Source organism: Macaca nemestrina, chromosome 1 (assembly GCF_043159975.1).
Source record: "Macaca nemestrina isolate mMacNem1 chromosome 1, mMacNem.hap1, whole genome shotgun sequence".
Taxonomy (NCBI): Eukaryota; Metazoa; Chordata; class Mammalia; order Primates; family Cercopithecidae; genus Macaca; species Macaca nemestrina.
In genome coordinates this window covers 222,132,822-222,159,328 of record NC_092125.1, presented here as the reverse complement: position 1 = coordinate 222,159,328, position 26,507 = coordinate 222,132,822, and the positions used below count along the sequence as shown (strand labels likewise).

Here is a 26,507-nt window from a genome sequence, read left to right as displayed (position 1 = left end):
TTTCCTGAGCACTTCCCTCTACCTTTGCTACGGAAACCCCAGCTCACCCTCCGAGCCTGATTCAAGGCCCATCTGCTTGTCGGCTTTGGTCTTGGAGAGGTGTCACGGAGTCAGGCTAAAGAGCAGGGGACCCGCTGGGGCTGACCACTGAGCTACGGGCAGCCCTGTGGGTGAGACCGGTGGACATTGTCCCCAAGCTCCATTCCAGCCATGCACTCTCCCATGGTGTCATCCTTCTGGCCTCCTTTGGTAGACCAAGTCTCCTTTGCCCAGGCAGCCTGTCTGTGACAGGGCACAGCCACCTCCCTGCATTTCTAGGCCCCCATTGTCCAAGAGTGACCAGGGCACTTCCCTCTTGGTTTCCACCTCAACGAAGGCCACATGGGTCTCTGAGTCCCTGCTTTGTGCCAAGCACTGGAGTTACAACAGCGGGCAGGTGCCACGGAGCTGATGTTCCGATGGGGAGCACCAGCACACAGCAAAAAGGGTCCTACGAGAACAGATGGCAATGAGACTGAACCTAATGTCCCGGCCTGGCCAGGCCTCTCTAGGGGAGGGACACTTACATTGTCTCACGTTACATTGAGTAAGTGGGACTCAGCTGGGCGAGGAGGAGAGGGACAGTGAACTTGGTGTGTTGGAAAACAGGAGAGATGGTCACGGGTCTAGGACTTGGAGTGAGAGCTGGGCAGGGCTGGACTTTGCGGGGCCTTCTAGATGGTGGTAAATTCAGACCCCATCCTAGGGCCATGAGTAGTTGCTAAGGGAATTTAAAGAGGAGTATGGGGACAGGATCAAATTTGCCACACTCCCTCCTGTGGGAAAACACCTTGGGCTAAGAGAAAAGGCAAATGATGAAGCCTTGGACTCTAGGCCGGAGCCCTGAGAGGAGGGAGAGGAGCCGCCTCCATCTCCGAGCAGCGGGACTAAGACCCCTTTGGCGCCTCACCCCAGGAAGTTGGCTCTGTAAGGACTTCCCCAGCTTCCTCTGAGGCCAGAGGAGGAGACAAAGAAAGAAAGTCTTGGGCTAGGCACAGTGGCTCACACTTGTAATCCCAGTACTTTGGGAGGCCGAGGCAGGTGGATCGCTTGGGGTCAGGAGTTCGAGACCAGTCTGGCCAACATGATGAAACCCTGTCTCTACTAAAAAATACAAAAAATTAGTGGGGTGTGGTGGCGCATGCCTGTAATACTAGCTACTCAGGAGGCTGAGGCAGGGAATCGCTTGAACCTGGGAGATGGAGGTTACAGTGAGCTGAGATCGTGCCACTGCATTCCAGCCTGGGAGACACAAGACTCTGCCTCAAAAAAGAAGGAAGGAGGGAAGGAAGGAAGGAAGGAAGGAAGGAAGGAAGGAAGGAAGGAAGGAAGGAAGGAAGGAAGGAAGGAAGGAAGGAAGGAAGGAAAGAAGGAAGGAAGGAAGAAGGGCGGGCGGGCCGGAGGGAGGGAAGGAAGGAAAGAGAGAAAGAGAGAAAGAAGAAAGGAAAGAAAGAGGAAGGAAGGAAGGAAGGAAGAAAAGAAAGTCTTGAGCTTCCCTGTCCCTGGGGGACAGCAGCCTAGGCCCATCTGGGCTGGGGATACCAGGCCCCTCCCTGGTTCATACTTCCCCCCACCCCGCTCCCAGCCTCCAGGAACACCAGCCTCCAAGCTAGCTGCTGCTTCTGCATCCCACCCGCTGACGCACATCCAGCATGGAGCCGAAAGCATAAGAAGCCAAAAGGACAGTCAAAAAAGGAAAGCAGCCTGGAAGGGCAGCAGCGCCGGGAACGTGAGGCTCTGTCCGCTCGCCCTTGCGCTGGCTCAGTGCAGACGGGAAGCGGTTGGAGCCAGCTCCAGCATTCTGCAGGTGGGGCTGGCGGCGGGGAGAGGTGCCCATGACCACCGGCCACTGGGCGGTCCCATGCGCCCTGCAGGCTGACCTCATTGTCCAGAACTGTGAGCGTGCTTCCTGGGGTCACATTCCGTGCTGAAGAGCCCCTCTTCAAGGCCTCGGTTGGCGCCAATGTCTTTTTAGGAACCAAGCCTCTAATTTTAGTGTCCCAGCCTCGACACCTTCTCGAAATAGTTCCCTGTTTTCTCTTGTGTCCCAGGCCCTTCCTTGGAGAAGGTGAACCCCCTGCATCCCCGTGATCCGATTTGGTGAGCACAGGCCCAAGGCCTTGTATGGGTTTGGGTGGAGGGATCCGAGCCCCTGCCATGTGCTTTGTGTGGCAGCACCCAGGAAACTCACCTCTGAGAGGGCAGCTCACAGCACCCACCATGGCAGGGGTCCTGCGAGAGCTTATCCCGTCTCCTCCCTGGGGGTCTGCCATGCTCAGGCGTGGCAGAAATGAAAGTGACCCAAATCCAGGTCCCTAACCCCTGGCAATCAAGGCTTCATAGCCGCAGCTCCACCTGTAGGAACTGTGGGTGAGCTGACATCTGTGCCCTGGGAGCTTCTCTCTTCCTGTGGCAGGTTCTGTGCTGTTCAGGTGCCAATCCTAACAACGGCTTTTCCTGAACATCTCAATGGTGCCAAGTGCGTCTCTCACGTGATTTTGTTTAATCCTCTCAGCCACCCTATGCAGTGGGTGCTATAATTGTCCCCAAGGTCATGGAGCTACCAAGTGATCGAAACAGAATTTGGTGGGTTTTTTGTTTGTTTTTGTTTGTTTGTTTTTTTGAGACGGGATCTTGCTCTGTCACCCAGGATGCAGTGCAGTGGCACGATCTCGGCTCACTGCAACCTCCATCTCCCAGGTTCAAGAGATTGATTCTCCTGCCTCAGCCTCCCGAGTAGCTGGGATTACAGGCATACACCAACATGCCTGCCTAATTTTTATATTTTCAGTAGAGATGGGGTTTCACCATGTTGGCCAGGCTGGTCTCAAACTCCTGAACTCAGGTGATCCATCCGCCTCGGCCTCCCAAAGTGCTGGGATGACAGGTGTAAGCCACCGTGCCTGGCCTAGAACTGGAATTCGAACACAGGAAATCTGGCTCCCGTCCTCGGCCTCATGGTACTCACGGTGCTGCCACATAAACATTCTTCTGGCACCAGCCCTTCCTCCACTGCATCTGTCGCTGACCCTTCCACAGAGTGCTCTGCTCAGATTCTTCTAGGCATCCTAAGCAAGTAGAGCAGAGAGGTTGTGCCACTTGCCTGAAGTCACACAGCAAACTAGGGGAAGATGAAAACACACAGCTCCAGAGGGCTGAGATCCAGGAAGCATTCCTGGAAGGAGGCTGAAGCTTAGCCAAGAGGTGGGCAAAGACAGTGGTCCCAGGCAACAGCCAGGCAGTGTGTCAGACCTGGAGGGCTCATCTCGCAGCCTTTTCCCCAACAGACTTATGTTCTCAGCAACAGAAAAGCTTTCTAGAGGTGCCACCAGCTGGCTGAGTGGCAGGTATCCAGAAAACTTGATTCGAAAGCTCCCAGGGACACTGGCCACTAGGACCCATATTTTGCCGGGAAAGAGACACATCGAAAAGGAGAAAAGCCAGGGTGGGGCCTTCCTGGGCCTCCTCCTGCTGCAGTCAGAGCCCAAACTCCACACCCAGGGGCTCCCTGGAGGGACTGTGAGTGGCCAGAGGTCCCTTCAGGGCCCAAGGTCTGGCTCCTCTGATGGGTTCATGCCCTGCAACCTGAGGGCCTGTCCCATTGATCACAATGGGGTGGAGAGGGGGAAGACAGAGATGGGCTGGTGCAGGTGATGGTGGGAGGCCGGGGCACTGAGTCCCATGGGGCTGGCTCACTCCACTCAGTCAGGGAAGAACACATTAGGGGCTTGGGAAACTCCTTCAAATCCCTAAATTGTCGAGGCTCATCCAAGCAGTTTTCAGCTATCAGGACAGTAAAATGCAGTTTTTGTCTAAGTGAGTCACAGCCACTCTTCTGAAAGTGCCAAGTGGGTGGGTACACACGCAGGGCTGGAGGGTGCATCAAGAAGAAGAGAGGGGCCGGGCGCGGTGGCTCAAGCCTGTAATCCCAGCACTTTGGGAGTCCGAGACGGGTGGATCACGAGGTCAGGAGATCGAGACTATCCTGGCTAACACGGTGAAACCCCATCTCTACTAAAAAATACAAAAAACTAGCCGGGCGAGGTGGCGGGCGCCTGTAGTCCCAGCTACTCGGGAGGCTGAGGCAGGAGAATGGCGTGAACCCGGGAGGCAGAGCTTGCAGTGAGCTGAGATCCGGCCACTGCACTCCAGCCTGGGCGACAGAGCGAGACTCCGTCTCAAAAAAAAAAAAAAAAAGAAGAAGAAGAGAGGGGTCATGACTCAGCCAGAAGCAGATGCCCAGGCTTGGAATGACCGGAGACAGTCATGATAACACTGGACTTCCCATTTAAATTATGCTGAGGGCCAGGAGCAGTGGTTCTCACCTGTAATCCCAGCACTTTGGGAGGCCGAAGTGGGTGGATCACTTGAGGTCAGGAGTCCAAGACCAGCCTGGCCAACATGGTGAAACCCTATCTCTACTATTAAAAAAACAAAAATTAGCCAGGCGTGGTGGCACACATTGGTAATCCCAGCTACACGGAAGGCTGAGGCATGAGAATCGCTTGAACCCAGGGGACGGAGGTTGCAATGAGCCGAGATTGTGCCATTGCACTCCAGCCTGGGCAACAGAGCTAGACTCTGTCTCAAAGAAAAATAAATAAAGCAAGCTGGGGTTGCCAACCCAAACACCTACAGGGGCCAGGTGGGTGGTGTCGTGAATGAAGCCAGCCAGGTGACAAATCGTGGGGAAAAGAAAGAGAGATCAGATTGTTACTGTGTCTATGTAGAAAAAGGAAGACATCAGAAACTCCATTTTCAACTCTACTAAGAAAAATTGTTCTGCTTTGAGATGCTGTTAATCCGTAACTCTTGCCCTAACCCTATGCTCACAAAAACATGTGCTGTATTGACTGAAGGTTTAAGGGATTTAGGGCTGTGCAAGAGATGTATTTTGTTAAAAATGTTTTCAGGCCAGGCGCGGTGGCTCACACCTGTAATCCCAACACTTTGAGAGGCTGAGGCGGGTGGATCACGAGGTCGGGAGATCGAGACCATCCTGGCTAACACGGTGAAACCCCATCTCTACTAAAAATACAAAAAATTAGCTGGGCGTGGTGGTGGGCGCCTGTAGTCCCAGCTACTCAGGAGGCTGAGGCCAGAGAATGGCATGAACCCAGGAGGTGGAGCTTGCAGTGAGCCAAGATCATGCCACTGCACTCCAGCCTGGGTGACAGAGTGAGACTCCATCTCAAAAAAAAAAAAAAAAAACTTTTTGCAGGCAGTATGCTTGGTGAAAGTCATCACCATTCTCCATTCTCTATTAACCAGACACAATGCACTGCAGAAGGCCGCAGGGACCCCTGCCCAAGAAAGCCTGGGTATTCTCCGGGTTTCCCCGCACTGAGACAGCCTGAGATGTGGCCTCGTGGGAAGGGAAAGACCTTACAGCCCCCCAGCCTGACCCCTGTAAAGGGTGTGCCTGAGGATTAGTGAAAGAGGAAGGCCTCTGTGACGTTGAGATAAGAGGAAGGCATCTGTCTCCTGCACGTCCCTGGGAATGGAATGGCGCAGTATAAAACTGACCATACATTCTATTCTGAGGTAGGAGAAAACCGCCATATGGTTGGAGGTAAGACATGATGGCAGCAATACTGCTCTGTTATTCTTTTTTTTCTTTCTTTTTTTTTTTTTCTGAGACGGAGTCTTGCTCTGTCGTCCAGGCGGCTGGAGTGCAGTGGCGCGATACTCCGCCTCCCAGGTTTACGCCATTCTCCTGCCTCAGCCCCCCAAGTAGCTGGGACTACAGATGCCCACCACCACGCCTGGCTAATTTTTTTTGTATTTTTAGTAGAGACGGGGTTTCACTGTGTTAGCCGGGATGGTCTCGATCTCCTGATCTCGTGATCCGCCCGCCTCGGCCTCCCAAAGCGCTGGGATTACAGGCGTGAGCCACCGCACCCGGCCGCTCTGTTACTCTTTACTGCACTGAGATGTTTACGTAAAGTTAAACATAAATCTAGCCTATGTGCACAACCAGGCACAGCACCTTTCCTTAAACTTATTTATGACACAGATTCCTTTGCTCACGTTTTCCTACTGACCCTCTCCCCACCATCACCCTATACTCACACCACATTCCCCCTGCCAAGATGGTAAAGATAGTGATCAATAAATACTGAGGGAACTGGCCGGGCGCGGTGGCTCAAGCCTGTAATCCCAGCACTTTGGGAGGCCGAGACGGGCGGATCACGAGGTCAGGAGATCGAGACCATCCTGGTTAACACGGTGAAACCCCGTCTCTACTAAAAAATACAAAAAATTAGCCGGGCGCGGTGGTGGGCGCCTGTAGTCCCAGCTACTCGGGAGGCTAAGGCAGGAGAATGGCGGGAACCCAGGAGGCGGAGCTTGCAGTGAGCTGAGATCCGGCCACTGCACTCCAGCCCGGGCGACAGAGCGACACTCTGTCTCAAAAAAAAAAAAAAAAAAAAAAAATACTGAGGGAACTCGGAGACCCGGCCGGTGCAGGTCCTCACTTACTAAGCGCCGGTCCCCTGGGCCCACTTTTCTTCCTCTATACTTTGTCTCTGTGTCTTTTCTCAGTCTCTCGTCTCCACCTTGTGAGAAATACCCACAGGCGTGGAGGGGCAGGCCCCCTTCAACAAATAGCACCTGACCCTTGGCCTAGGTGTTGGGGACATACCAGGCATTTGAGGGGCTATGGGGACTGGAGAAGGGAGCAGCTCAGTAAGCCTGAGTACTGTCTTGTGGGAATGCACCTGTATTGTCAGAGACAGAGGGATATCTTTAAAATCTTATATAACTATCTGATTTTTTTTTTTTTTTTTTGAGACGGAGTCTCGCTCTGTCTCCCAGGCTGGAGTGCAGTGGCGCGATCTCGGCTCACTGCAAGCTCCGCCTCCCGGGTTCACGCCATTCTCCTGCCTCAGCCTCCCGAGTAGCTGGGACTACAGGCGCCCACAACCGCGCCCGGCTAATTTTTTGTATTTTTAGTAGAGACGGGGTTTCACCGTGGTCTCGATCTCCTGACCTTGTGATCCGCCCGCCTCGGCCTCCCAAAGTGCTGGGATTACAGGCGTGAGCCACCGCGCCCGGCCTATCTGATTTTTTTAATGTGGGCAACAGTTTTAGAATTTTTTTTACTGTTGAGAGTTTCAAATAAAATGTGCCTGCGACCTGTATTCAGCTGTGGAGAGAGATGGAGAGGTAGCATGTGCTGTGAGATTATGCTTTTCTTTTTTGCAACGCACAGTGTCTTGTATAATTGTCACCCTAACTCTGTGAGGCAGACTGGGCAGGTCGGCCGTGCCCATCTGATAGATTAGGAAAAGTAAGGCCCAGATGAGTGACGCACTTTGCAGGTGTCACACAGCAGTGGCAGAGCATGGATTTAAACTCAGGTACTGCCAGACGGGGTGGCTCATGCCTGTAATCCCAGGGAGGCCAAGGTGGGAGGACTGCTTGAGGCCAGGAATTCAAAACCAGCTTGGGCGACAAAGCAAGATCCTATCTGTACAAAAATAAGAAAAAATTTGCCAAGCTATGGTGGTGTGTAACTGTAGTCCCAGCTACTCGAGAGGCCGAGGTGGGAGGATCACTTGAGCCCAGGAGATGGAGGCTACAGCAAACTAGGATCGCGCTATTGCACTCCAGCCTGGGCAACAGAACAAGATCCTGTCTCAAAATAAATAAATAAAAATAAATAAACTCAGGTGTCTCTGATTCCAAAGGTTGCCCTTTCTGCTCTGCTATGTCAAGGCTGTGTAGTGAGTGAGAGAAGAGGTGGGCAGCTCGTGGGACTGGAAGCCACTCTGCACTTTTCACCAGGAGAGCTGAGCCACCCCCTGTCACCTGAACTCTCAGCACCTAGAGAAAAGCTAAGGGTGGAGATAAGGTTGCTGAGGTGCTGATGGGACATGTGACACGAAGATTTCTGCAGCTCCAAAGATGGCCCCCACCTCTCCGGGGCTGGCCAGTGGAATGCAGAAAAGAAGAGTCCGCCGGACGTCGGTGATAAATGGATTCCAGTGTCACTCCCAGGAGCTCCAGACTGAGACCTGCCCCACCTCAGAGGCCCCCTTCCCCATCCTTGGGTTTCCTGTGTCTCACTCAGTCTGGTTCCTCACCCTCCAAAGGGTCCTCATGTCACTGGAGCTTGTCTGCTGCTTGGGGTCCCACAGCTCTGAGATCTCAAACCTCCAGTGGGGGAAGCGTAGCCCAGATGCCTCCCATCCTACCCGTCCCATCCACAGGACAGGAGCAAGCCAGTTTGCTGTGGACCCTGCCTTCAAGACCACCTGGCGTTCCTGGTCCCCTAAAAGAGGCCTAGGAGAAGCTATGTGGGACTAAAGACAAACCTCCCCAGCTCATCTCCAGCTTCTGAACACCCAGGATGCAAACACACATTGGAAACACCTGTTTAGTGTCGCCTCTGGCACAGGACTCCCGGCTTTACTACCAACCCACTCCCGGGGCTTAATCACTCACTGCCCAGAAACAGGTGCCCCAAGCACCACTTTGTGGGGACAGATCCAGCCTTTCTAAGGGAAGTAAACAGAAATCACCCACCTCTAGGACTGAGTTTGTGTTGGTTTTTAAGATGAAGTCTCACTCTGTCACCCAGGCTGGAGTGCAATGGCACTTTCTCCGCTCACTGCAACCTCCACCTCCCGGGTTCATGCAATTCTCCTGCCTCAGCCTCCCAAGTATCTGGAATTACAGACACCTGCCACCATACCAGCTAATATTTGTATTTTTATTAGAGACAGGGTTTTGCCATGTTGGCCAGGCTGGTCTCGAACTCCTGACCTCAGGTGATCCACCTGCCTCAGTCTCCCAAAGTGCTGGGATTACAAGTGTGAGCCACTGAGCCCGGCCAGGACTCAGTTTTGTTCTTTTCTTTTCTTTAGCTTTTTTTAAGAAGCAGGGGTCTCACTATATTGCCCAGGTTGCTCTCGAACTCCTGGGCTCAAGCAATCCTCCAGCCTCAGCCTCCCAAGTAGCTAGGGTTACAGATATGTGTCACTGTGCCTGGCTTTACTGTTTTGTTTTTTAAATGCCTGACGCATGGTAACATGATGAGGTTTTTACTTGCCAGGCTTTTCCTAGAAAGCAATTATTTTTTAGGTAGAATGATGCCTCCAGCCTATTGTGAAAGAAGCAGAAGTTACTGGAAAGTTGGAGTGATTGCCCAAGTCCCCAGAAGGAGGGGGCAGCCATTAGTGCAGCTGTCTGTGGGCCTGAGAAGCAGTTTCTAGAACTTTCCTCATCCCACCCTTCAGTCCTGTCTTATTAGAAGCCCAATTCTGTCCTTGTTCGGGAACAGTGTAGCATGAATACAGCCCCATGCTGGGCTCTGACAGCTGACAGGACCACCAAAATGAGGCCCGTGGATGGTGGAGGGAGCCTGCACTCACCGACCACCTGTCATGATTTGGTGCTGACCCGTTTAACCCTTATGTTGACCTGACAATAGGCATTATTACCCCATTTTACTGGTAAGCAACCTGAGGCCCAGAGAGACAGAGCAACTTGGCCAAGATCACACAGCCTTGAAGAGGCAGAGCTGAGATTTGAACAGAGGTCTGTGTAATTGCAAAATCTATGACCAGAGCAAAACTCTCAGGAGAGACAGACTGAGTTGACTCAAACCACCATGTACTGGTCCCAGACCAAATGGGGGACAGGCCTCCTGCACAGCCAGGAGCACCCACCCAAGGACCAAGATTTCTTCCGAGAGTTCTGTCTCACCCACTGGCCTGGAGTGTGGAGTGGGGAAGAACCCAGCCTGGCCTTGGGCTGGGCCACCGCCCTGTCTTCCCACACCCGGTCAGCCTGCGCCTTCCCAAAACAAGCATGCAGCGTCGCCCAGGTAAGGAGAGAGCCTCTGGCGCCACCTGCTGGAGATGCGGTAGCAGCGCCCTCCGGGGACCCTGAATCCCCAGAGTAGGTCTGGGGAGACTGGGGTGAGATGTAATGGGGGACAGGGAGGGGGTCAGTGCGTCTCGCAGGCGATTAGCTCCTATACTTGACCCCATGAACAGGTGTGAGTATTCCTTCTAGAACCTCAGAAAGTTGCAGCTGGAAGGCTTAAAGCAGGGAACTGATCTTGCAAGGACGGATGGGTGATTGGATGGGTGTGTGGGTGGGTGGGTGCATGGGTGGATGGGTGCATGGGTGGATGGGTGGATGGGTGGGTGGGTGCATGGGTGGGTGGGTGGGTGTATGGGTGGGTGGGTGTATGGGTGGATGGGTGAGTGGGTGGATGGATGAATGGGTGAGTGAGAGGATGGATGGATGGATGGATGGATGGATGAATGGATGGATGGATGGGTGGGTGAGCGGATGAATGGATGGATGGATGAAAGCATGGATAAAGGCATGTCTTCTGCTAAGGGCCAGACCAGGAGAAAGTCTAGCTAGTTGCCGTGCATGGAAACAAGGCAGTTTTCTGCGCAATGTCCTGGCTGTTTGAGTTCAGAGAGGAAGAAGAGCAGAGGAGCCATCTGGGGCCTCACGTCATCCCTATTTTCCATCAGCCTGAAATTTTCATATCAATCATTACTATTAGCAAGCGTTGCAACGATAAACCTCCCCATCTTCCTTCTCCCAGCCTTGCTGCTGGCACAGCCTCCAGTGATGGGGAGACGGGGACAGGGCTCACCCTGACCCCAGGAACCTGGCAGAGGCAGGCAGTTCAGCTCTGAAGAGGAAAAGAGGCAATCCAGGGCTGTCCCCACAGCTCACATAGATCAAGTGTGTGCTATATACTGAATCCTCTGCCCAGCACACTGCAGACATGGTCTCTGGCCGTGACCTATGAGGGAGGAAGGGAGGGAAGTTTATACCCGGAGTGATACATCAGTGTCTCCCAGTCCTCTGTGTGCATAGAAGTCGCCAGGACCCAGTCCCGCTGACACCTTCTCCTGTGTAGGCCACGAAGGGAGAAGCATCAGGGGCTGACGAAGCCACTTCCAGAGCCAGACTGCCTGGCCTAGTGGTCACTGATCAGCAATGTGATCTCAAGTAAGTTACTCTCCTTCTCTGAGCCTCAGTTTCCCCAGGGCACAGGCAGAATAACAGCATGTGTGAATTCTGACTGGTGGCTGGGACATATGCTTGTTACAGTAAAAAAAAAAAAAAAAAAAAATATATATATATATATATATATATATATATATATATATATATATATCTGTAAAAATAAAAATTTCAGGACGGCCAGGCGCGGTGGCTCAAGCCTGTAATCTCAGCACTTTGGGAGGCCGAGACGGGTGGATCACGAGGTCAGGAGATCAAGACCATCCTGGCTAACACGGTGAAACCCCGTCTCTACTAAAAAAAAAAAAATACAAAAAACTAGCCGGGTGAGGTGGTGAGCGCCTATAGTCCCAGCTACTCAGGAGGCTGAGGCAGGAGAATGGCGTAAAACCTGGAGGCAGAGCTTGCAGTGAGCTGAGATCCGGCCACTACGCCTGGGCGACAGAGCAAGACTCCATCTCAAAAAAAAAAAAAAAAAAAAAAAAAAGCCAGTTGCTGAGAAATGCTTCGTGATCATCTAATGCTTTGCCAGCCCTATAAGGTAGATGAAGCACTGTTGTTTGAGATATTTAATGTCAGACAAATAAAATTTTAAAATGACAAATGGAATCTAATCAGGGTTGCCGCCGATCTCTGACATCTAGTTTAAAAGAAGTTCAGAGGGCATAGGAAGAAATTAAACTTGCAGGAAGAAATTCTGCAAATCAGATCAAATTCAGGATGAGGGATATTCCATAGGATAGATAACTGACGCAGTCCTTCAAAAGTCTTCAATGCCACACAAATACACACACACACACACACACACACACACACACAGTGCTGGGGAACAAGAGTCGTTAAGATTAAAGGAGGCTAAAATGATATAATTACCAAATGCACTATGAGGATCCTTTTAGTACGCTGATTTGAATTAATCGATTCTAACAGGTCATTTCATAGACAACTAGGGAAATTTGAATATAGATTGATGTCTGACTTTATCAGAAATAACAGACTAGAAGATAATTGAATATCCACTTACTTTAAAGTGCCAAAGGAATAAAAACCCTGTGAATGAAGAATTCTATATCCAGCTAAAATTTCCTTTAAATATAGGTAAAATAGATGATTGTAGACAAAAAAAGAGCAAGAGCGTTTGTCTCTATCACAAGCAGTTGCAGATTTATTTGTTCCCTCTCCATTCCCTGCTTCCCTGCTTTCCTTCACTAGCCTTAAAAAAAAAAAAAAAAAATTGTCTCAGGCTGGGCACAGTGGCTCACACCTGTAATCCCAGCACTTTGGGAGGCCAAGGTGGGCGGATCACAAGGTCAAGAGATCGAGACCATCCTGGCCAACATGGTGAAACCCCGTCTCTACCAAAAATACAAAAATTAGCTGGGCGTGGTGGCATGCACCTGTAGTCCCAGCTACTCGGGAGGCTGAGGCAGGAGAATCACTTGAACCCGGGAGGCGGAGGTTGCAGTGAGCCAAGATCACACCACTGCACTCCAGCCTGGCGAAAGAGCGAGACTCCATCTAAAAAAAAAAAAAAAAAAGAAAAAGAAAAAGAAAATGTCTCTAGCAGAACTGCATGACTAGATATGCTAAAGGAAGTACTTCCAGCCGAAAGGAAATGGTGTAAGATGGAAACATGTTTGTGAAGTAATTGAGAGCCCAGAAAGGGTAAGCACATGGCTAAGTAGAAAAGACTATTTTTTTTTTCTTTCAAATACCTTGACCACCTGGTAAATTTGTAAACTTTTCTTAATTTCTTTAAAAGACAACTGTTTGAAACAAAAATATTGGGAGGCTGAGGCAGGAGGATCTCTTGAGTCCAGGAGTTTGAGGCTGCAGTGAGCCATGATGGAGCCACTGCACTGTAGCCTGGGTGAAAAAGTGAGACCCTGACTCAAAAAACAAAAAAACGAAAACAAACAAACAAACAAAAAACAGGCTGGGTGTGGTGGCTCACACCTGTAATCCCAACAATTTGGGAGGCTAAGGCCAGAGGATTCCTGAAGCAGCCCAGAGATAGCTCCTGAGAGCAGTGAGCTGGGCCCAGAGCCTGTCTCCAAGGGCACCTTTAAGGCTCAGTGTTGCCTTCTCCATGAAGAGCTTACAGACTGAGCCCAGTTTCTTCCAACACCAGGCATGGTGGGCATGCACCCTGCACAGCCCTGCCTGACAGAGGACCTTCATCCTGCTGGGCAGCAGTAGGTCCAAAGAGCCAAATTTTCTGAACTTTTATGCCCCTCCTTCCTTATAAAACTGAATGCCTTGGCTGGGCATGATGGCTCGTGCCTGTAATTCTAACACTTTGGAAGGCCAAGGTGGGCAGATCACCTGAGGTCAGGAGTTTGAGACCAGCTTGGCCAATATAGTGAAACATCGTTTCTACTAAAAATACAAAAAATTAGCCAGGTGTGATGGTGCATGCCTGTAATCCCACCTACTTGGGAGGCTGAGGCATGAGAATCCCTTGAACCCAGGAGTGGGAGGTTGCAGTTAGCCAAGATGACACCACTGCACTCCACCCTGGGCAACAGAGTAAGACTCCGTCTCAATAAAAACAGCCAGGACTGGTGATACGTCACACCACGCACTGAGCCGCAGAGGGCCCACTCCACCTGGAGAAAGAGGATTAGCAAGGCCAGGAGGGTGTACCTGCAGGACAGAGCCCCGAGGGACCATTTCATGGCCTTCCCTTGACCTAGGGTATTCCTCAGGTCCAGGAGGACAGCTCCCACCAAGATCCAGAGAAACTACACAGGTGGCCAGAATCTGCCACAGAGGCTGGTTGGCTCTAGGGATGGAGAGCAGGAGGCCCCAGGGGGGTAGAGAGAACACCATTGAGATCCCCAGGGATGGGCAGCTGGACACCAGGGGTTCTGGGGTGGGGCTGGGGGCAACAGAAGTGAGAACTTTACATTAGTTTCCAGGAGGGGCAAGGATTCATGGGAAAGTCACAGCTCCTATCCATACAATGGGAGTCAGCAGGGGTCATGACCTGGTACTATATCTACCATGCTGGCCCTGGCCAAGTTATATTTCTTCATCTGCAATGCCAAGTGATGACAGCCTTTATCACATTGTGAGCGTTTAATGAAATAGTGTGTATAAAGCTGATAAAGACATACCCGAGACTTGGCAATTTACAAAAGAAAGAGGTTTATTGGGCTTACAGTTCCACATGACTGGGGAGGTCTCACAATCTGGGTGGGAGGCAAGGAGGAGCAAGTCACATCTTATGTGGATGGCAGCAGCCAAAAAAACAAACAAAAAAAAGCTTGTGCAGAGAAACTCCCGTTTTTAAGACCATCAGATCTCGTGAGACCTATTCACTATCACAAGGACAGCACGGGAAAGACATGCTTCCATGATTCAATCATCTCCCAGCAGGTCCCTCCCACAACATGTGGGAATTATGGGAGCTACAAGATGAGATTTGGGTGGGGACACAGAGCCAAACCATATCATTCGGCTCCTGGCCCCTCCCAAATCTCTTATCTTCACATTTCAAAACCAATCATGCCTTCCCCACAGTCCCCCAAAGTTTCAACTCGTTTCAGCATTAACTCAAAAGTCAACAGTCCAAAGTCTCATCTGAGATGAGGCAAGTCCCTTCCACCTATAAGCCTGTAAAATCAAAAGCAAGTTAGTTACTTCCTAGATACAATGGGGGTATGGGCATTGGATAAATACAGCTGTTCCAAACGGGAGAAACTGGCCAAAATGAAGGGGCTAAAGGCCCCAAGCAAGTTTGAAATCCAGCAAGTCAGTCAAATCTTAAAGCTCCAAAATGATCTCCTTTGACTCTATGTCTCACATTCAGGTCACAGTGATGCAACAGGTAGGTTCCCATAGTCTTGGGCAGCTCCTCCCCTGGGACTTTGCAGGGCACAGCCTCCCTGGTGGCTGCTTTCACTGGGACTTATGGGCTGGCATTCAGTATCTGTGGCTTTTCCAGGTGCACTGTGCAACCTGTTGGTGGATCTACCATTCTGGGGTCTGGAGGACGGTGGCCCTCTTCTCACAGCTCCCCTAGGCAGTGCCACAGTGGGGACTCTGTGTGGGGGCTCCCACCCCACATTTCCCTACCACACTGCCCTAGCAGAGATTCTCCATGAGGACCCCACCCCTACAGCAAACTTCTGCCTGGGCATCCAGGCATTTCCACACATCTTCTGAAATCTAGGCAGAGGTTCCCAAACCTCAATTCTTGACTTCTGTGCACTCCCAGGCTCAATGCCACATGGAAGCTACCAAGGCTTGAGGGTTGCACCCTCTGAAGCCACAGCCCAAGCTCTATGTTGGCCCCTCTCAACCATGGCTGGAGCAGCAGGGACACAGGGCACCAAATCTCTAGGCTGCACACAGCACAGGGACCCTGGGCCCAGCCCACAAAATCACTTTTTCCTTCTAGGCCTCCGGGCCTGTAATGGGAGACGCTGCCATGAAGACCTCTGACATGCCCTGGAGACATTTTCCCCATCGTCTTGGGGATTAACATTCTGCTCCTCGTTACTTATACAAATTTCTGCAGCCAGCTTGAATTTCTCCTGAGAAAATGGGATTTTATTTTCTATCATGTTGTCAGGCAACGAATTTTCTGAACTCTTATGCTCCTTCTCCCTTATAAAACTGAATACCTTGGCCAGATGCAGTGGCTCACACGTGTAATCCCAGCACTTTGGGATCCCAAGGGGGATAGATCACCTGAGGTCAGAAGTTCGAGATCAGCCTGACCAACATGGTGAAATCCCATCTCCACTAAAAATACAAAATTAGCTGGGGGTGGTGGCGCATGCCTGTAATCCCAGCAACTTGGGAGGCTGAGGCAGGAGAATCACTTGAACCCGGGAAGCAGAGGTTGCAGTGAGCCGAGATCATGCCACTGCACTCCTGCCTGGGTGACAGAACAAGACTCCATCTCAAAAAAAAAAAAGCCAGTAAACTGAATGCCCTTAACACTTTAACAGCACCCAAGTCACCTCTTGAATTCTTTGCTGCTTAGAAATTTCTTCCGCCAGATGCCCTAAATCATCTCTGTCAAGTTCAAAGTTCCACAAATTCCTAGGGCAGAGGCAAAATGCCACCAGTCTCTTTGCTGAAACATAACAAGAGTCACCTTTGCTCTAGTTCCCAATAAGTTCGTTCCTCATCTCCATCTAAGACCACCTCGGCCTGGATTTCATTGTCCATTTCATTAACACCATTTTAATCAAAGCCATCAGGAAGTCTCTAGGAAGTTCCCAACTCTCCCACATCGTCCTGTCTCCTTCTGAGCCCTCCAAACTATTCCAATCTCTGCCTGTCACCCAGTTCCAAAGTCGCTTCCACATTTTCGGGCATCTTTTCAGCACAGCCCCCACTCTATTGGTACCAATTTACCGTATTAGTCCATTTTCACTCTGCTGATAAAGACATACCTGAGACTAGGCAATCTACAAAAGAAAGAGTTTATTGGACTTACAGTTCCACATGGCTGGGAGGCCTCACAATCATGGCAGAAGGAGGAGCAAGCCACATCTTACCCACATAAGACGACAGCAGGCAAAAAAAAAAAAAGCTTGTGGAGAGAAACTCTCATTTTTTTTTTGGCGGGTGGGGGGGTTGTTGTTGTTTTGGAGACAGAGTCTTGCTCTGTCGCCCAGGCTGGAATGCAGTGGCACCATCTCAGCTCACTGCAGCCTCTGCCTCCAGGGTTCAAGCAATTCCCCTGCCTCAGCCTCCCAAGTAGGTGGGACTACAGGTCCGTGCTATCACACCCCGTTAATTTTTGTATTTTTAGTAGAGACGGGGTTTCACCATGTTGGCCAGGCTGGTCTCAAACGAAACTCCTCTTTTTAAACCCATCAGGTCTCATGAGAACCGTTCACTATCACAAGGACAACAACAGGGGAAAGATGCACCCCCATAATTCAATCATCTCCCACCAGGTCCCTCCCACAACATGTGGGAATTGGGGGAGCTACAAGATGAGATGTGGGTGAGGACACAGAGCCAAACCACATCAAAAGCCCTTGGCCCATGGGAGGACTTCAGGAAATGGGAGTCTTTCGATTATGAATAATGGAGGGTAACGTCATGGTTAAGGGCATGAACTCTGGAGAGAGACTTCCTGGGTTCAAATCTAGATTCTGGAATTTACTAACTGTGTGTCTTCACCAATCTGTGCCTCATTTCCTTGTCTGTAAAGTGGGATGGTAATAATAAAACCTAACTCCTAGGATCTTTTTGAGGATTAAAAGGAGTAAAAAATAGTTAACATTGATATAGTAATCCCAGTATTAGCTCCTTTTTTTTTTTCTTTTTTTAAGATGGAGTCTCGCTCTGTCACCCAGGCAATGACACAATCTCGGCTCACTGCAACCTCCGCCTCCCAGGTTCAAGCGATTCTCCTGCCTCAGCCTTGAGTAGCTGGGATTACAGGTGCCCGCCATCATGCCTGGCTAATTTTTGTATTTTTGTAGAGACAAGGTTTCACCATGTTGGCCAGGTTGGTCTCAAACTCCTGACCTCAGGTGAGATCTGCCCACCTCAGCCTCCCAAAGTGCTGGGATCACAGGCGTGAGCCACTGTGCCCAGCCTTTTTCATTCGCTTTTGATCTGGGGGTGGCTACCAGTAGCACAAGGCCTCCCCATAAGCACCTCTTTTTTTTTTTTTTTCACATGCCATGTTTTTGTCAACCTTTCCCTCTCTTGAAGTGTCTTCTGAGAAATGCAGACTAGTTTTCTATGGCTAAACCAAATATAAATAGGAAAGTGCAGGGCATGGTGGTTCATGCCGGCAATCACAGCACTTTGTGTGTTTGGGAGGTGAGGCAGGAGGATCACTTGAGCCCAGGAGTTCAAGACCAGCCTGGGCAACATGGTGAAACCTCCTGTCTACTAAAAACACAAAACTTAGCAGGGCACCATGGTGCAGCTATTCAGGAAGCTAAGATCCCTTGAGCCCAGGCAGAGGAGGTTGCAGTGAGTCATGATCCCTCCAGTACACTCCAGCCTGAGTGACAGAGCCAGACCCTGTCTCAAAAAAAAAAAAAAAAAAAAAAAGGAAAAAAAGAAAGAAAAAAGGAAGGTAAATCTATGGCGGAGTCACATGTGCACTCCCAAGCCAAGGGGAAAATGGTGTAAATCATGCAGAAGCTTCCATGGAGCGGCGGGAGGGCCGAGTCCCAGCCGGGCACAGTTCAGGCCAGAGACGAATTCTGCCGGCGATTTAGAGGTCACCTGGGGTGGGGGGCTGTATCGAATTTTCTGGAGCCGCTGAGCCATGGGAGGGCAGACTCAGGGACCTAGGCTGCCCTGGCCCTGGTTCTGGTTCCCAGCGCCCTGGGGCGATGGAAGCGGGCCGGGTCGGGGCGTGGGGAGGGGTGGAGAGAGGCTGGTCCGGGCTGCGCTTGAGAAGGGGGTTGTCTCCGGAAGGACCGTGCGCTTAGCGGGCGCGCAGGGACAACGTCCCGCACCTGTGCTGGCCCCGGCTTCTCCTTAGGGTGCCTCTGGCCTCCTCCCTGCTCTCACCTCGGCATTTTCCTCTTTGCACCATCCCCAGAGGGCAACACTCTGTCCAAGCTGAGCCAAGCGGGGGGACCTGGGGGGAGACTGGATACTCTCCTGCCCCTAACCCAGAGCGCAGACCCCTTCTTGGCTGCCGGGACCTAAGGGCGCTCTAGGTTGGCTCCCCCGGTCGCATCACCCGCCAAGTGCACGGGAGCCGCAGCACGGGCACCAGGGGGTCCAGGATGGAGGGGCCACGGAGGTCTTCAAGGGAACCGCCGGGGCTGAGATTGGCCAGGGAGGGGGCCAGGGACTAGCGGGGCCGTGGAACCGCCAGTGATCTGAGGACCCACCTGGATCCGAGGTTGGCCCCTGTCCCCTGTGCTGAAACGCGGGCGCCCGCGGGGTTCACGGCCAGGATTCAGCCATGGACTCCCTGAGACTCCCAGCCCCGCAACAATCCCCTACGTAGGATTTGTTTCAAGGGCTCAGATTGGCACAGAGCCCCCAAGCTCTTCCTTCCCTCAGTCTCTGTCCTTGGGTGATCAAATCCTGCTTTCTGTCTCCTAAAAATGTCTCTAGCACTTTCTCTAGGACCACTCTAGTGCCTCTGAGCAGGCATCACAGGCGGACCCATCTAATCACTATTTGTACTTTGGTCTTATGCTTTATCCCCTCCAACCCAACAGGTTCCCGATCTCAGCTGGGCTGCAGAATTTCCTATCCCCCTGCCTCTAACATTCCTAGGGGACTCTGTTCCTTTCCTCCCTCCTACCCCTTGCTTTCAAGTTAGTTAAAGCTAGACAATGAGGTCGGTGCAACGCGTCTGCATCTGGCAGGGGCAGCCACCTTCCTTGGAAATGGGAAGAGATGGCACAAGAGAGAAGAGAGCTGGGAGAATAGGGGTGGAGCCCCAGGGTTGAAGCATGCTGCAAACTGCAGCCCCAAAGACTCAGGTGACGTCATGAAGGGGCCTTAGCAAGACCCCCTTCCACTTCTGGGCCCTTACCTTCCCCTCTCAGCTCCTGACCCCTCCCCAGTCGGATGCCCTTGTTTGTGAGCTCTTTCTGATCTCCGCATCTCTCCCCTTCCCTCTCTCTCTTTTCCTCCCTTTTCAATATCATTGTTCTTTTTACTCTTCTGATTATAAAAATTACTGTTGGCCGGGCGCTGTGGTTCACACCTATAATCCCAGCACTTTGGGAGGCCAAGGTGGGCGGATCATGGGGTCAGGAGATCAAGACCATACTGGCTAACACAGTGAAACCCCGTCTCTACTAAAAATACAAAAAAATGAGCTGGGCACGGTTCCTTGCGCCTGTAGTCCCAGCTACTCAGGAGGCTGAGGCAGGAGAATCGCTTGAACCCGGGAGGTGGAGGTTGCACTGAGCCGAGATGGCGCCACTGCACTCTAGTCTGGGCAACAGAGCAAGACTTCATCTCAAAAAACTCCTGGGCTCAAGTTATCTGCCCTCCTCAGCCTCCCAAAATTCTAGGATTACAAGCATGAGCCATCGCACCCAGCTTTATCTCATTAACTTGTAAGGCCTTTTGAGATAGTATAATTGTTAACCCTTTGGTGTATTGCAAGTATTATTCTGGTGGGAGGCTCACCTTTTTGCTTGATTATTTTTGACACACAGAATTTCAAAATGTCAAATATATTTACAGTAACTTTTTAAAGGCTCGGCAGGGTGGCTCATACCTGTAATCCCAGCACTTTAGGAGGCCGAGGCTAGTGGATGGCTTGAGCCCAGGAGTTCAAGACCAGCCTGAGCAACATGGAAAAACCCTGTCTCTGCAAAAAATACAAAAAATTAGCCAGTGTGGTGGCATGAGTGCCTGTAGTCCCAGCTACTCAGGAGGCTGTGGTGGGAGAATCACCTGAGCCAGCGAAGTTGAGGCTCCAGTGCGCTGTGATCACACCACTGCACTCCAGCCTGGGTGACAGAGCAAGACTCCATCTGAAAAAAAAAAAAAAAAAAAGGCTGGCCACAGTGACTCACGCCTATAATTGTACTGGAAGGCCAAGGCGGGAGGATCACCGGGGGTCAGGAGTTCGAGACCAGCCTGGCCAACATGGTGAAACCCCATCTCTACTAAAAATACAAAACTGAGCCGGGCGTAGTAGCTACTCAAGAGGCTGAGGCAGGAGAATCTCTTGAACCCGGGAGATGGAGGTTGCAGTGAGCCGAGATCACACCACTGCACTCCAACCTGGGCAATAGAGTGAGACTCCGTCTGAAAAAAAAAAAAAAAGGGCTGGGCACAACGGCTCACACCTGTAATCCCAGTACTTTGGGAGGCCGAGGTGGGCAGATCACAAGGTTAGGAGTTTGAGACCAGCCTGGTTAATATGGTGAAACCCCACCTCTATTAAAAATACAAAAATTAGCCAGACGTAGTGGCGGGTGCCTGTAGTCCGAGCTACTTGGGAGGGTAAGGCAGGAGAATCACTTGAACCTGGGAGGCGGAAGTTGCAGTGAGCCGAGATCACACCACTGCACTTCAGCCTGGGCGACAGAGCAAGACTCCATCTCAAAAAAAAAAAAAAAGAAAAAGGAAAAGAAAAATGCTATAATCCTGCTAAAAACTCCCCTGTCTCTGTCTACTTTGGAAGACTGACCATTCCTTTGGAGTTGGTATTTCCAGGTTGTCCATCCTCATGCTTTGTGCTTGAATAAACACTCTTTACATTAGATTCTAACCCTTTTGATGATTTTAGGTTGACATTTTGGCAACCCACAGATGGGACCCGAGGCAAGCCTCCCACAATCCATGCTGCTTTGCTGACATTCTGAGCTTTGGTACCCACAGGAACAGATTTCACTCATCCGACCTCATCAGAGCTGGCGGGGCTTCCTGGCATTTTCCCTTGGGTTTCAGATCTCCCTGGCTTTGGTTGAGATTCAGACTTTACTCAAGTACCCTGATTCCACAATTCCATGCTCTATGGAGCTGGAATTGAAGGTCTACTTTTAAAAGTAGAAGTTTCAGGCCAGGCACGGTGGCTTATGCCTATAAACCCAGCACTTTGGGAGGCTGAGGCAGGCAGATCACTTGTGGTCAGGAGTTTGAGAATAGCCTGGCCAACATGGCGAAACCCTGTCTCTACTAAAAATACAAAAATTCGGCCGGGCGCGGTGGCTCAAGCCTGTAATCCCAGCACTTTGGTAGGCCGAGACGGGCAGATCATGAAGTCAGGAGATCGAAATCATCCTGGCTAACACGGTGAAACACCGTCTCTACTAAAAAATACGAAAAACTAGCCAGGCGGGGTGGCGGGCGCCTGTAGTCCCAGCTACTCGGGAGGCTGAGGCAGGAGAATGGCGTAAACCCGGGAGGTGGAGCTTGCAGTGAGCCGAGATCGCGCCCCTGCACTCCAGGCTGGGTGACAGAGCGAGACTCCATCTCAAAAAAAAAAAAAAAAAAAAAATTCTCCAGGCGTGATGGCACACACCTGTAATCCTAGCTACTCAGCAGGCTGAGGCAGGAGAATCACTTGAACCTAGGGTGTTGGAGGTTGCAGTAACCCAAGATCTTGCCAATGCACCCCAGCCTGGGGAACAGAGTGAGACTCCATCTCAAAAAAAAAAAGTGTGGGCCGGGCGTGGTGGCTTACGCCTGTAATCCCAGCACTCTGGGAGGCCGAGGCAGGTGGATCACCTGAGGTCAGGAGCTCGAGACCAGTCTGGCCAACATGGCAAAACCCTGCCTCTACTAAAAATACAAAAATTAGCCACGTGTGGTGGCGGGTGCCTATAATCCCAGCTACTCAGGAGGCTGAGGCAGGAGAAATGCTTGAACCCAGGAGGCGGAGGTTGCAGTGAGCCGAGATCACACCACTGTACTCCTGCCTGGGCAACAGAGTGAGACTCTATCTAAAAAAAAAAAAAAAAAAAAAGAAGAGGAAACAAACTGTGTGTGTGTGGTTATTGTTACAAAACACACACACACACACACACACACACACGAAAATTTAAACTAGGAACTATTGAAAATGGGCTGGGCGCAGTGGTTCATGTCTGAAATCCCAGCACTTTGGGAGTTCGGAGGATCACTTAAGCCCAGGAGTTAGAGATCAGCCTGGGCAACATAGTGAGACCCCATCTCTATTACAAATAACAAAATGTAAACAAATTTTCTTAAAGAAACTATTGACAATGGGGATGAGTGGAAACTGGGTGAAGGGGCTAGGGACAAGAGTGGACTTCTCTGAGTATATGTTTTTACATAGTTTTGATCTTTGAGTCTTGCATTTTTCATTTTCAAAAAGAAAAAATCTTAGCCTGTATTCCCAGTGACTTGGGGGGCTGAGGGGGAAGGATTGCTTGAGTCTGGGAGGTTGAGGCTGCAGTGAGCTGAGATTGAGTCACTGCACTCCGGCCTTGGCGATGGAACAAGACACTGTCTCAAAAAAAGAAAAAGAAAGAATCAAATTATAAGGAAAAATGTATTATGACTTAAATGGGCCTTATCTCAGGAATGCAAAAGTAATTAAAATTCAAAAATCTAGCAATGGCGCAGGAGCAGTGGCTCACGCCTGTAATCCCAGCACTTTGGGAGGCCAAGGTGGGTGGATCATCTGAGGTCAGGAGTTTGAAACCAGCCTGACCAACATGACGAAACCCCATCTCTACTAAAAACAGAAAAACTAGCCAGGCATGGTGGTGCACACCTGTAATCCCAGCTACTCAGGAAGCTGAGGCACAAGAATTGCATGAACCTGGGAGGCAGAGGTTATGGTGAGCCGAGATCCTGCCACTATACTACATCCTGGGCAACAGAGTGAGACTCTGTCTCAAACAAAACAAAACAGAACAGAACAAAAGTCTAGCAAGGTAATTCACCATATCGCTGAATTCAAAGGAGAAAATGTATACAACTATCTCAATAGATTCTGAAAAGCATTTGATAAAAAAAACTCAGCACAGAGAAAACTGATGATAGAAGGAAATTTCCCTAACATAACTAATTCAGGCTATATGCTAAAATCTTACACCAGGCCAGGCGCGGTGACTCATGCCTGTAATCCCAGCACTTTGGGAGGCTGAGGCAGGCAGATCATGAGGTCAGGAGATTGAGACCATCCTGGCCAACATGGTGAAACCCCGTCTCTACTAAAAAAAATACAAAAAAACTAGCCGGGCGAGGTGGCGGGCGCCTGTAGTCCCAGCTACTCGGGAGGCTGAGGCAGGAGAATGGCATAAACGCGGGAGGCGGAGCTTGCAGTGAGCTGAGATCCGGCCACTGCACTCCAGCCTGGGTGACAGAGCGAGACTCCGTCTCAACAACAACAACAAAAAAAATTAGCTGAGCATGGTGGCGTGTGCCTGTAATTCCAACTACTTGGGAGACTGAGACAGGATAATCACTTGAACCAGGGAGTTGGAAGTTGCAGTGAGCTGAGACCACACCACTGCACTCCAGAGTCTGGCGACAGAGCGAGACTCCACCTAAAACAAACAAACAAACAAACAAACAAATCACACAAAATATCACACATAACAACGCATTGTCCCTGATCAGGGAAAATGGACCAGGCGTGGTGGCTCACACCTGTAATCCCAACACCTTGGGTGGCTGAGACAGGAGGATCACTTGAGGCCAGAAGTTTGAGACCAGCTTGAGCAACATAGCAAGATTCCAGGTCCACAAAAAATAAAAATAAACAAATTAAGCCTGGTCAATATAGTGAGATCTTGTTTCTACAAAAAATAAAAATAAAAAATAAAAAATAAAAATTAACTGGGCAACAGAGCAAGACCTCATCTCTAAAAACTAAAAATAAATTAAACATTCACAATGTCATAATACCATCACTGCCATCCATTTCCAAAATTTTTCATCACCCCAAACAGAAACTCTATGCAATACCCAAGAACTCCTATTATCCCCTCTTCTGGATATTTCACCCAAGTACAGTCATACAATCTATGCCTTTTTGTGGCTGGCTTCTTTCATTTAGCATACATCCTCAGTTGATCTACAATGTAGTGTGTACCAGAATTTCCCTCTGTTTTACAGCTGAATAGTATTCCATTGTATGGATAAACCACATTTCGTTTATCCACTAATCAGCTGATAGACACTGGGATTGTTACCATCTTTGGGCTGTTATGAACAATGCTCATGTAGAGGCATCTGTTTGAGTCCCTGTTTGGAAATCTTTTTTTTTTTTTTTTTTTTTTTTTTGAGACGGAGTCTTGCTCTGTCCCCCAGGCTGGAATGCAGTGGCACAGTCTCGGCTCATTGCAACCTCTGCCTCCTGGGTTCAAGCGATTCTTCTGCCTCAGCCTCCCAAGTAACTGGGACTATAGGCGCCCACCATGCCCAGGTAATTTTTTGTGTTTTTAGTAGAGACGGGGTTTCACCATGTTGGCCAGGCTGGTCTCAAACTCCTGACCTCAGGGGATCCGCCCGCCTTGGCCTCCCAAAGTGCTGGGATTACAGGTCTGAGCCACTGCGCCCAGCCCCAAGTTTCTTTTTACTAAAGAGATTTCCACCAGATTTTTTTTTTTTAATAGAAATACAAAGTAAAAGTGCTTTGCTTTGTTGTGGCTGATGGTGATGAGGTTTAGGAAGTCTTTCTTCCTTCCCCACTTCCTCCTTCACCCCCCTCTCTCTCTGTCTCTCAGGTTAGGAGATAAGGAAGCCTACTTATCTGTCTAGAAGATGAGCCAGTGGGGGGGTGTCCTAGTTCAGGTGCTATGACAAAATACCTTAAACTGGGTAATTTATAAACAGCAGAAATTTATTTGTTGCTCACAGTTCTGGAGGCTGGGAAGTCCAATATCAAAGGCACCAGCAGATTTGTGGTCTAGTGAAGGCCTGTTCCTCATGGATGGCACCTTCCCTGTGTCCCCATTTGATGGGAGGGTAAAAGGCACAAACTTGCTCCCTCAAACCCTTTTATAAGGACACTGATCCCATCCATGACCCAATCACCTCCCAGAGGCCCCACATATCAATACCATCATCTTGGAGATTACATTTCAGCCTGTGGATGTGTGAGGGGCCACGACATTCAGACGACCACAGCGGGAGGGACACGGAGGGTGCTGCTGGGGGACTGCATGGAAGGGGCACCATCTTTGTGGAGTTGGGGTTCAAAGCCCAGGAGGAGGCAGAAGATGAGGCAGATGCGGCTGCTGCGGGCTGGGAAGATGAGGGTGTCTGGCCTCTCAAGGAAGCCCCTGGGATGTTGTGGGCTGACACAGTGAGTTGCAGAGCAGGAAGATAAGGGGAGAGAAGAGTTAAAAGGGGTGTTTGTGTGTTTGTTTTTTTGTTTGTTTTTTGAGACGGAGTTTTGCTCTTTTCCCCCAGGCTTGAGTGCAATGGTGCGATCTCGGCTCACTGCAACCTCCGCCTCCTGGGTTCAAGTGATTCTTGTGCCTCAGCCTCCCAAGTAGCTGGGATTACAGGCACACACCAACACATCAAGCTAATTTTTGTATGTTTAGTAGAGACAGGGTTTTGCCATGTTGGCCAGGCTGGTCTCGAACTCCTGACCTCAGGTGATCCGCCTGCCTCCGCCTCCCAAAGTGCTGGGATTACAGGCGTGAGCCACCGCGCTCAGCCTAAAAGGGACATCTTGAGTGGGGAAGTGGAGCCAATGAGAGAAACAGGTGAAGTGGAGGCCTGTATCCGAGGTTCCCTTGCTGTGGGATTTTTCCAGCAGTTCAGTTGCTACAGAGCAGAGGCTGGAAAGATGGGGTGCTGGGATCTTCCCAGGTGAGAAGATGGAGGGAAATAGGGGCCAGCAAAGGAGGGGCTGCAGGGGAGTGAGAGAATGGGGGTTGGGGGTGGGCCCGGGCTCCATGGACCAGGATCACTGCAGGGAGACCCCTGCACCGCTCCTCCTTCCCTTCTGCAACCAGGAGCCACCTACCGCCCCCTCCCCATCTCCTGCCCCTCCTCACCTACTGTTTCCTTCCTCTCTCCCAAAGTGTTGGGATTACAGGCGTGGGCCGCCGCGCCCAGCC

At 50.6% G+C, this 26,507-nt stretch overlaps 1 long non-coding RNA gene across 1 annotated transcript in view; it reads left to right on the top strand.

Moving 5' to 3' along the window:
- The first annotated feature begins 9,532 nt into the window (after positions 1 to 9,532).
- LOC139364364 (uncharacterized) overlaps positions 9,533 to 26,507 on the top strand; it is a 35,026-nt gene continuing 18,051 nt past the window's right edge. The window contains exon 1 of the long non-coding RNA XR_011626088.1: positions 9,533 to 9,871. This is a non-coding gene — a long non-coding RNA (uncharacterized lncRNA). The remainder of the gene's footprint in view (positions 9,872 to 26,507) is intronic.